General features: G+C 37.7%; 1 non-coding gene across 1 annotated transcript; it reads right to left on the minus strand.

Moving 5' to 3' along the window:
• Positions 1-502: 502 nt before the first annotated feature.
• On the minus strand, positions 503-609 carry LOC145122872 (small nucleolar RNA R71). The gene has a single exon (XR_013714773.1). It is a non-coding gene; the product is annotated as a small nucleolar RNA R71 (small nucleolar RNA).
• Between the last annotated feature and the right edge of the window lie 12,034 nt (positions 610-12,643).

The raw sequence follows: 12,643 nt of genomic DNA on the forward strand, positions 1-12,643 counted from the left end.
TCAGAGAACGAAAGCAAGTTAGAAAGCTTTGAGCAAAATCATTATCTTCACGAATCCGATTTCAAATCAGAAACTGATAAAAAAAGAGAGCGAACCCGAAGACGAGCCAAAAGACGAGATGGCGAACATTGCCAACATATCCATAGTGGCATATAAGAAAAGAATCTGAGAGGACACCGATCTCGGTCTAGTGCAACCTGGAATTCCTGCTACCGCAACATTCGAGCTGAAGGGACATATTCTTTACGCGCTTAAGGAAGAACCATTTTCCGGGAAAGATCATGAGGATGATTACAAACACCTTGATGAAGTCAATGACATGGTTGATTACTTCAACATCCCGAATGTTCCAAGAGAGACGGTGCTTTTGAGAATGCTTCCTGTTAACTTTAAGGGAGCTACTAGGGATTGGCTAAGGGCACTTCCACCTGGTGCAATTACTACTTGGGCGCAAATACATGAACAATTCCTAAAACATTTTTTCCCACCTTCTAAACTTGCTAAACTCAAGAAATCCATAGCAAACTTCGAGCAACAACCGGGTAAGTCACTCTACGAGGCATGGGAGAGATACAACGGATTAATAAGAAATTGTCCCCAAAATGATTTGAATGAGCAACAAGAAGTATCAATCTTCTATGATGGGGTGAACGTGATGACAAGGAAACTCCTTGATTCTCAAGGACGTTTAACAAAGAAAGATCCTGGTGAGAATAAGGAATTGATTGAAGAGTTTTCTAATCATTCGCGTGAATACGATAATCCTAGACATGATGGAGCGAAAGGAATTGGGAGTGGCACTTCTGAAGATATGTAAGTTGTTTTAGCTGTGCTAAACACTATGGGCCGAAGAATGACTAAGATGGACCAATCCATACATGCCATTCGTGTGGGTTGTGAAAGATGCAATGGTCCACATTTAACAAAAGATTGCCATTTGGACGAGAGCGGGAATAAGAAGGCTCAAGTATGATACTCCAGTGGAGATAAATATGATAAAGATTAGAGGAAGCCAAAGAAAGAGTGGTTGCCATATGATGAATATAAAAAACAAAAAGAAGAAATATTTAGGCAAACTGTTGAGGATTTTATCAAAAAGAGCAACCGCCACCTGAAAATAAGGTGGATTTAGAGTCCATGCTAACTAGATTCATGGAGGCTTCGGAGAAAATACATGATGAAACCGATGCAGTGATAAGAGATCAACTTGGACAAATAACTACTTTGGTAAATGAGCGAATTTCTCCAAAAATTCCCGACAAAAAGCCTCAACCGCAAGTCAAGGTGATCGAACTTGAAGAAGATACCATCTCTGAATTCCTAGAAGCCCTCGAAGTTGAGCCACATCAGTCCGGACCACAGCCGAAGAGGTTGAAAATTGAAGAAGATCTTGTTGCTGAATTACTGACACCACGACGTGGAGATCCATTCTCCGTGACTTGGGGCCAGTCTGAACATAATATTTTTGATGATACTCGAGTTTTTCATCCTCCACTGCCATTTCCTTCTCGATCTAAGATTCATACATTGGAACAGGAACATTTAAAGTTTATGAAGCAAGTGAAGGATATTCCTATAAACACTCCTTTTATTGAATCATTGTCCCAAGTTACCGAATATGCTAAGTTTTTGCAAGACTTACTCGATACGCACCAATAATTAGAGAAGAACTCCAAGGTGATCCTTAGTGAGCAGAGTTCTAAAGTAATATTGGGTGAATTACCAAAGAAAATGGGAGATCCTGGATGCCCCACTCTCCCATGTGAATTTGGAAATAACATGAAGACTTATACTTTAGCTGATTCTGAAGGAAGCATAAATTTAATGCCTTACTCGTTCTATCAAAATCTAAATCTTCTAGATTTAAAGGCTACTAGAATGACGATGCACATGTCTAATCGTTCGGTGACTCATCCTCGAGGCATAGTTGAGGATATATTTGTAAAATTGGGAAATTTGTATTTCCAATTGATTTTGTTGTTTTGGATATGAAGGAAGATACCAATGTCCCAATAATTCTTTGTCGCCCTTTACTCAATACTGCTAGAGCTTTGGTAGACATTCATGAGTCTAAAATTACGTTCAGAGTTGGACATGAAGAAGTTACCTTTGGAGTGGAAGATGGATTTCAAAATAATCATGCTCAAGGTGAAGTATTCAACATAAATGAAGAAAATGAGCTTGATGTTGGATTTGGTGTCAAAGCCCATAACTATTACTGGGATGTACTTGAGCCGATTGTAGCATGGTCCTTTTGGGTTGCCGTCACCAGTGCAATTTGATAGGATGGACTTTTGAGAATAAGGTTATTTATGGTTTATTAATATATTACAAGTATAATATATTAAAATGAACTTATTTGATTAGTATTGATCAAGAATTAATTTGGAATTAATTTTGTGGTCAAAAGAGACTAATTAAATATATGGGATTGATTATGTAAATCAATGATTCTTGTAGTGTGGGCCAATGATCCATGATTATTTAGATGGGCTAATCCAATGAGATAATCCATGGATAATCAATGGAGGTTAAATCCATGGAACATGAGAATGTGGAAAGTCATGGGTCATTAGGGTTTACAAAGTGTAACCCTAGCATGTGCAACACTATAAATAGAACCCTCATGAACCAAAATCGGTTACACCTTCTTTTTGAGCTAAGTAACTTATTCTCTTAAGCCACCTTTTGCATATTGGTGTTTGTGAACCATTAGAAGCATCACACTTGGGGTGCTCAAGCTTACAAAGGTCAAGAACTACAAGTCCTTCTAAGAGGTAAGTAATCTAACTAGTTATATTGTTCATTTGACAATTTGTATGCTAGTTACGAGAAGGCTTTGGAAAAATTTAAAATGCATGTATAATTAGAGAAAACATAGATCCAAAGAATTTAGGGTTGCATGTGCACTATAGGAGTGTTATATTGCTCAAAACCCAACACTTGAAGAGTTGGAAAAATTAATGGAAGAAGAAATTCAGTCAATTCAACAAGTCAAACGTACAAAGCGAAGAGCATCCATTCCAATAGTTTTTGAAGTGTTTGCTTACAAAACTCCAACATCTTTGGTGAGCAAGGAGAGTGAATAAGACTTAGTGTCGAGTGATGAGGAAGAGGTTACTTCAGAAGTAAAATAGCTAACTTTAGAAAAAAAAAATTGAATCTATGGATCTAAAGAGTGAAGAAGGAGCAAAACCTCAACTTGTTGTGAATAAAGGGGTAAAAATGAAGCTTGAAGAGGGTGATGCTAAGGGTAAAAAGGAAAACTCTAAAAAGGCTTATCTTAGGAGGGTGTAGGCTTACAAGAAAGGATGGAAGGATCAAAAGGTGCAAATGGAGATGGAAACTCGTGAATATTCAACGTGAGGCAGCACGGAGTCCGACTCATGACTCAAACAAAAAGAAGCGCTTCTCGGGAGGCAACCCGAGCTTGGTTTTCACTTTTCTTTTCGTTTATGCATTTTTAATTTCTGCATTTTTAGTTGAACTTTAGGTTAAATAATCATCTAAGCCATCTTACCTTTTTAGAACACAGCAACAATCTAGTGTGGGGTTCCTATATATTGAGTGGTAAATTTTTATTAGGAATAAATTGAAGTTTTAAGAAAAAATGGGATTTTTGGCAACTAAACTCGATAACTCGTCGTGGGTTGAAAGCCCACCTCGTGTTCCATTTGATTTGGCCCGACAACTAGCTCAGTTAACAAATTCACGACGTGAATTAGAATCCACGACATGAACTTTATAAAGTCACCCGGGGGCATTTTATGTGACTTCAGCCTTTGACCAAAACATAAACTACTCATACGCACAGACGAACCAGTAGCATCCCCCACTTCGGATTTTTGCACATTTCTTCCACAATTTCTTGATTTAGTGTCTCATATCCACCTTTGGTAAGTTATCCATTCCATGTTCTTGTTAATTTCTTCCCATTATTTACATTTAGAATCTAGGGTTGTTCTTGGACTTGAAATTCCCAAATTGAGTCAATTAGTTAATAAATTTTGATTGCATGTGTTATATAGAGCCTTAGACTAACAGATTTAACAAACCCCAAGTGATAATTTCAGTTCGTTTGGACCATAGAAGGACCGATCAAAACCACGACACGAACAGAATCCACGACGTGGACTTCAAGTCAACGACGTGAAACCTGGGCATACAGCTTTCTGTTTTGCTTAATGATTTAATTACTTGGTGGTTTGTTTGTTTTGTTTCCTATTCATTATTTTTTAGGTATAATGGGGCCTCATCGAGTAGTTCCACAATACCAAGATCACATTGACGTGTCAAGCATTCATCCGCTTTACCGATTCCCGCAAAACATTTCACAAGCATTGCTCAACAATTATATGAACAGATTAGGGTGGTTGTACAACCGAGAGTTTTCAATTGCTCCAGTAGTTGATTGGGCATAGCTGCGTGGGATAGGAATGGTAACAGAAGTGGAGAGACATTGGTCTACATTATTTATTGGAGAGGGTTTTTCATTTCCATGTAACGGGTGGAGAAATATTTTATCTATTCAAGAACCTGTTTATCGGGAATTATCAGTCGAATTCTTTTCCACGGTGAAATTTGAAGAGAAAAATATTGATCCAAGCTACAATCGGGCTCTTGAGTTGCGTCTGGGAGGTTTATACCGAGAATGTAGCCTTCGTGAGTTTACATGGAGAATGGGGCTTTATACTGAAGAAGAGATGCAATCACCCCATTTTTTTTATTCTTACAAGGCTGTGTTCGGGACTTCAAATCAGGAGTGATAGATGTCCAGTTTTGGAGGAGCATTTCAAATCATGAGTACAAATCTCGTGATGCTTGTGAAGTCGAAATCTGGTCTCCCATTTACCGGTTTCTACATTGTCTTATCACCTTCTGAATCAACCATAAACATCATTGGGATAAGGTTCCTACTCAAAATTTATTTGATCTTTGGAGCATCATTACACCCGGAGTGTTCTGCGACCTACCATATATCCTTGCATGATTTTTGGGAAGAAAGCTGGTAGTCCTCGGCGCGGTAGTCCCATTATGGGAGGACATTTGGTCACCCGACTCGTCTTGTCTTATGGTATTTTGAGTCCTAATTTTATTTGGAACCTTACACGCTTCAAGGAAAATGATTTGACAGTCCAATTCTTGAGTGTTATGTGGGTGGTGGTGAACACAGGTGGAGGATTTGTGATACCCCGGAAGATGTTGAGCAACCCGTTGGTCAACAAGAAAAGCAGTCGCGTCCAAGGGGAAGAAGGAATGTACGGGGGCATGGCGAAAGAGGACAGTCGGTGCATCAAAATTCACCAATGGGAGCTACTACTTTTGGCGAGGATACTATGGTTGGTTATTTTCATCAAATGACCTTGAGCGTGAATTGGATTGGAGGGACGATGTAGAATATGATCCAGCACTTCAACGTTACACAACCACCACATTTGGGAGATCACTATCCAGTTTGTCAGACATTGAGTGAGTATAGGACAAGACGTGGGGACGGAGCTGGATCGAGTGGAGCGTAAGGAGACAAGGATGATTAGTAGTTTTATCTTTTAGTTTTTATTTGGTTTTTAAGTTTGTTTTTTTATTTGGTTTGTTTTGAACTTATAACCAACTACGGGATGGTTGTTTTCTTCTTTCCATTATTACTTACTTTGTTGCAGATTTGGTGAGCTATCGTGAGCGGGATGATGAGAGAACAGAGATAGGAGTGTTCGAGTAAAGTCGTGTCGTTTAGAGTCAAGATTCCAGACCCACAATTTTTAACAAGTGTGTGGTTAATTTCATAAGAAAATAAAGATATAAGGGAAGACTCAAAGAAATCATAGAGTTTTAGAAGGGTCTAAACGCATTTATATATTCAGTGTTGCACTTGACTTGCATCGAAGAATTATTGTCCAAATACATTCTGTGAAACCCAGTTTACACGACGTGGACCTTAACTCCATTTCGTGAATTTATAACCCATCGCGATATCAAATACGATTTCAATCGATAACACGTCGTGGATCCTAACTCCACGACGTGATCTACATAATTGGGTTGTTCCTTTTTCCTCTCAACCATAAAATGTGGCGTATGCTTTCCCAAATTGATGAACTATACTTTGAAGATTTTCTACACTACATTTGTTTAAGATTCAAGTCTCGAATTCACATTTCATCGGCACATTCACATATCTCAGAAGATCCAAGTTCCATTCACATATTCAAGATGTTTGAAGTTATCCACACTTTCATAATCGATCTCGCCACTACTAGCCTAGGGTTGTCCGTTCCTTTTTTCTCCTGTTTCTTGCTTTTAAATTATTTTACGCATACAATGAGGGCATTGTATGTAATAAGTGTGGGTTAGGGGGTCAAAAAAGTAAATTGCTAGGAAATTTAAAATTTTAAAATTTTAATAATCTAAAAACTAAATATCTAGTAATAATTTAATCTTAAGATGCTAGAATTATGTGGGATGATCTGATGCGAGCTCAAATGTTTAATTTAGCCAATATATGTTATAGTGTATTTGTGGCTTCCCATTCCTAGTGAAAATCCATGAGATATGAAAGGTAAACTGGTAGTTTATATGACATAATATGTTTTGCAGCCTGAACCCCAAATCTATCCAGGAGAGCTTATGTAGTCATTGCACTTAGACTAATACCTCCAACTAATAAAGGTTGAAGTTAAGCTCCCTTTCTTAAGCATGTGGGTAATGAGCGAAAAAAGTGAGTTATATATAAACAACAAATTACACAAAAAATGCAAGAATTTTTGGAGCTATCAAAGTATGAAGATCAAAAGATCAAAATTCTGAAGAATCAAAAAGTAGAAGATACCAAAATCGAACAATAAACGTGGTGAATTCAAATAAATCAAAGATCAAATGTCAAAGAGATGAAGAATTCCAAGAGCTCTGTTGTGGTATCAAAAGTTGTAATTTTTCTAGATTATGTATGCTTGGGTAGCTTAACAAAAATACCTTGATGTTAAGAAATATTTCTGAGGATTGATTCGGAGAGTTGCAAAATGAATGTTGTATAAGCTAAGGGGTGAAGATTCATAAGGGTTGTGAGTATTTAGGAATTAGGGAAGTTATTAGGATTTTAGACACAGATATGCGCATTGAGGTCTTGGTATAATGGCCGAGTCCAAAATGGATTGTCCTATGTGATGTTGGTGATGGAAGTTTGACTTAAAATTAATTGGTTTTGCTTGAGGGAAAGCAAAGGATAAGTGTGGGGTATTTGATATTGCGATATTTACACACATTTTTAGGCAATATTTGAATACATTTTTATACATATTTTGGTTATTTGCAAAGATAAATGGTACTTATAAGATTGAATTGTATTTTTCATCCAAAAGGAGCAATCTTCAAGAATAAGGACCAAAAGCAACAAGTAACTAAACTTTGGAGGTTTGAAGAATTAAAAGAATGAAATCCCAGCGATAAACCTCAACTCACGACGTGGATTTCTCTTAAACGACGTGGAGTGGGTGTTTCTAGAAGATAAGTGCACGGGAAGTCAGAGTCCTTTCCCGATAAGGATTCACCTCAATTCACGACGTGAAGTGTAAGAATTCTGAAAACTATATATACCCTTGGCACTTACGAATTTAGGAGTTCTTGTGTAGATTTGGGGGTTTAGAAGACGAATTATAGAGAAAAACAAGTCACAAAATTCAAGTGTTAAGCATCCAAGGAAGAACGAGTGATTGAAGATCATAACCATTACTTTGAATTGGTGCAAGTTGAACATGTCTTTAATTATTGAATTTGGATTTTTTTTTATCAGCCATGAGTAGCTGAATCTAGCTGCTTCTGTTTAGCTAGATGAAGCTTCAACTCATGGATTAGTTTATTAATTATGGATTTTACTATTTGGTTATATGCTTGTGTTTGATTGATAATACCTAGCATTCTAATATTTGATGCTTGAATTGCTTGAATTCATGTTCCGTGTAGCTTAGTGACTATTAAATTACATGAACTTGACACCTAGTGATTTAGTTACCATTGAATTGCTAGAGCTAGGATCAATAAAATCTTAGATAAGAAATTGAAGTAATTAAATTTAGATGTGCTGGAGAACATAAATTATGATCATAATTGTGTTTGTTTAATAAATCTTACATATCTCCATTCATAATCATAACTGATTCTATGTTTAATTATGTGTGACTATGCATAGTTCTACATGAATTAGTTAAACATTAGTAAATTTGGACCTAAATTACTAATAATATAGTAATTGGTAACCAACATGAATTATCCATAATTAGTAGCTAACCATAGAGGAGAAGTGGATTCAAACTAAACAGATGTGTTTTTAGTAATTGATTGAATTTGATAGTTAAGTGAATAAGTTTGTCTGAACTTGAAAAATCGGATAAAAACCAATTAACTTTTGCTTTTATTAGGTTAATATTTAGTAGATAAACTAGTTAATTAAATTTGTTCCCTGTGTTCGATACCCGACTATTTATAGTATTTGCAAAAAGGTACACTGCCTTTAGTCGAATAGCTAGTTAGATAGGAGGTAAAATTAGGTGTAGTAATATTTTGACAAGCATCAGCCTTATCTAAGGACCATAACTCCCTTGAGGTCTCTCCATGTTTAGCCTCCATCCTCCCCAAACAGTGTTTCAAAACCCTAATCCTTGATTATCTTGTGTGAGCATCTTTTGTTTGTTCTTTGTGCATAGCGAAGGAGTAGAAGTTCTTCTTTGAGGATTGTTGTGGCTAGCACATAAAGATCCAGGACCTTCATCATCTTTGCAAGCTTCTAGAGGTATAAAGCTCTCACTTTTGCTTCATGTGAGTAAAATCTACTCTAGATCTCAAGTTTCTTACTTTATGTTGTTTCTAATAATTTTGTGTCATAAAAATGAAGTATTTGTTGTTATTTCTCACTCATCCAAGAGCTTGAGGGTATTAAAGAGTGTTATGGACTTAGGGTTTGGTTTTGGGCTCTATTCAGCCATACAAAAGCTTAAACTTGTTGACTTTATCAGTTAAGACCTTCCCAAGATTAAGATCTGTGAGTTGGACATATATTCTTTAGGTATTAAGTGTTTAAAAGTGGTTTTGGACAATAAAGGGTTACGCAGGGCGTAACCTCTAAGTACGCACGGTGTAACGGGTTTCGCCCCGTAACCTTTTCTGTGGACACTCAGTACACATGGTGTCAAGATGGAGTACGCATGGTGTACTCCCAGAAGTATTCTTGGGCCATTTTTAGGTTATGGGCCATAATTGGGTGGGTTCAGCTAGGAAAGGGTAAAATAGACTTTACCCTAGTAAGATAGAGTATGAAATGAACCTTTGATAATGGGTTATTACCCTAATTATTAATTAGGGTTGGTTTTGGATATGTTTAGTGTGAGGAGCCTTTGTAGGAGCAGCTCGAGTGTGTGATTTTTTCATCATCGGATTAAGGTGAGTATTGTCACTATACTATGTAGGATGCTAGTTGTCTTTGTGATACTTGCATGGAAGACACCGGGGGTAGCCCGTGTCATTGGTATGAAAGACTATGTGTGTAGTCCATGGCAATTGTATGAAATACCATGGGGGTAGACCATGGAACTTGGTTGGAAGACTCTGGCGATAGCCCATGGAATCCAGGGAAAAGACCATGGGGATAGCCCATGGTACTTGTGTACATGACCATGGGGGTAGCCCATGGTAATGTATGTATGGTATGTGAAATTTTGGGGAACTGACTGAGCTTTGTGCTTATGGTTTATGTTTAAAATGTTTTTCAGGTGCTTTTGGTTCTAAAGGGAAGGGCCTGATGTGATCGCATATCATCCACCAGTGTTTTGCATTTATGATTTGTACTCTAATAGTTGTTTTCTACATTGTCACACTTTGATGGTTTGGAAATGAATGATTGATGGTTTTAGTTGATTTAAAAACAAAAACTTTTACTAAGTATTTTTGGTACATTACATTGTGTGTGCTTTATATCGTTCTTATTCTCTACTCATAATCAGAAGTATCTTGTTGAGTACTGTCACACCCCGAAACCGTGATGGCGGAATCGTTTCGGGGTGGAGGACGTCGAGCGTAGTATCACAACAATTGTATCATAGCAAGCATAGTAAACACAACCAGACATTAAATACATATATGAAAAAGGTTTACATTGTTTAATACATAGTTTTGTTCATATCAAAAGCAAAATAGAAAGACATGACTCTAACGCTCCGGCTTCTGCAAAACTCTTGGAAGTACCTGTCTACTAATTTCCTGACAATACAAGCAGTTTTAAAGAATATCAGCATAAAGCTGGTGAGTTCATAAGCATTTAGTTTTGGTGGAAAAATGTTCTTTGATCCTTTTTGGAAAGCGTTCCTCAAGAAAATCCTATATTTTCTTATAAAAAGCGTGTTTGAAAACCCATTCCTCCCATGACTTCCAAATCCGTACAAGATATGTACAATCCAAGGAGTCGTGGAAGGAATATGAATATCCATTGATTACGTGTCGAACATTCTGATTTTGAATAGCCGGGTTGTCCCAGGAAAATCCTATATTTTCCCTAAAGGTTGATGATTGATTATCCGTTCTAAACTGAGGTATGCGAGTATCTACCATACTCGAAAAGCAGTTTTCTTTTAAAAACCCTGTTTACACCCAGAGAGGTATATTAGCCTTATTACATAAATAAAACTAAATAAAAGAAAACCGTGATGAACTAAGTCCTGAAGATATTATTATTAATACCCTTCAGTAATCTATCGGTTATTACTTTGAGGTTAGTTCATTAGATTCATTATTACAAAAGTAAATCTTTGTTATCTAGGTTGCGAGTTTTATAACCATACATTAAACTGGATATGGCACGTAACGGGGCCAGTATCTTTTATGACTTTGTCACCCGTAGACCTGCCGGTCCCACTGTAGCTAGCAGCGAGGTGCGGGATAGTCAGTCCCGTATAGATCTATACACAAAAGTCACGCTCTCCCTCCAAGAGATTCTGGTTACAAGGGTTAGTCCTACACTCTCGAATTCGGTGGAGTGTTACCAAGGACGTGTCTCCAACTTAAAATAACAAATTTACAAGTAATAATACCGAAAATCTTGTTTATGATTTGTATAAATCCTTTACAAAATATCACATTTTATGACAAGATTTACAAGTTCCTTGCTTTAGTTTTGAAAACTATTTCTACAGGTTGATTTCTTAATCGTTTGGTAAAACGATTTTCTAAGTTAAAAGCATGTTGAACATATAATATTTTATGTAAATGAGATAACTTTGAGCACAAATTTCCTTGTACTTTTGCTTGTATTCTCCCACTAAAAACATGAAAACTCGGAAAAACGTAGGGGTATGAACTCACCTTTGGAAGATGTTTCGAAGGTAGGTTCGCGTAAGGACAAGAAGTTCCACGACAGAATTACCGAGACACAACGAGTCCTAAATGACAATTAGAGACATATATAGCCATGAATATAGTGTTTAGAAGCAACTATGCAAGGGAACCCCCCTTAGGGACTAGGAAACACTTGAACCAAGTGTTGGAATCACTTGTGATTCACCTAAGGCAAGTGTACGGCCCATATGAAGTGTGTGTGGTCGTGGGTGTGCGGCCAGGTGGCGTGTGCGGTTGCACACAGGAGTGTGCGGCCGTACGGAGGGTATGTGCGGCCGTACACAGGGGTGTGCGGCCGTACACCCTTCACATATGCCCCAAGAGTCGATTTTTCAGCGTTTTAAGGTTCAAACCAAGTCCAACTAGAAGATAGGGAATCAAACTCTCACTTTGGAGGTTCTTTGAGGTGTGTACGGCCACCTTATGAAGGTGTGCGGCCGTACACCTTCATGTGATGAAAAACATGATGAACTTTGATGATTAAGGGCTTAGATCAATGGGTCCTTCATGTATGATAAGCTAGGTGATGGAAAACTCACGTTTTTGAGGCCTTGAGAGTGTTCTTGGATGAAGTTTTTAGAGAGAGAAAGTAGTGAGAGAAAGTGGAGTGCAGCCAAAGGAAAGGAATGAGTGAAGGGGTCTCCTCCTTGATATAGAGGAGAGTGTACGGTTGGAGGGTGGGTGTGCGGCCGCACACCCATGTGTACGGCCGTACACACCTCCCAGGAGGGTGTATGGCCCGGTTTAGCCTCTATACGACTTGTTGGCTCATTCCTACTCTCGTTCCCAGCTGCACTTAAGCTTAGAACACTTAGACGTACCCTCAAACAGTGCCAGAAGTCAACAAAACATGTTTAACTTTGATTGAATTGATTAAGTGTGCAAGATAAAAGTTCCGGGTTGTCACAAGTACAATAGTGTGTGACTTCATTTTGGTTAAAAAGCAGGTATCAAAGCCTAACCTATGGATATCTTCAAGTTGTAGGTGGTGTAAGAAAGCTTAACAACCAAAACTTCAAATCATGGTCTACCTGCATCTGTTCGTACTTGTAGGGGCAAGATTTGTTAGAGGTCGTTAAAGGTCAAGAGGTTAGACAGTCAGGAGAAGAGGATAACAATGGGGTACTAAGAAAGTGGAACATTAAAGCCGAAAAATCCATGTTTATCTTGAAAAATGATAGTTGAAGAGGACCTATAGGAACACATCAGTGATGCAACAACTCCAAAAGAAGCCTGGGACACCCTAAATGTTTTGTTCTAAAAAAAG

The sequence above is a fragment of the Lactuca virosa genome, chromosome 6, assembly GCF_052849685.1.
Source record: "Lactuca virosa cultivar CGN04683 chromosome 6, Lactuca_virosa_CGN04683_v6, whole genome shotgun sequence".
Lineage (NCBI taxonomy): Eukaryota > Viridiplantae > Streptophyta > Magnoliopsida > Asterales > Asteraceae > Lactuca > Lactuca virosa.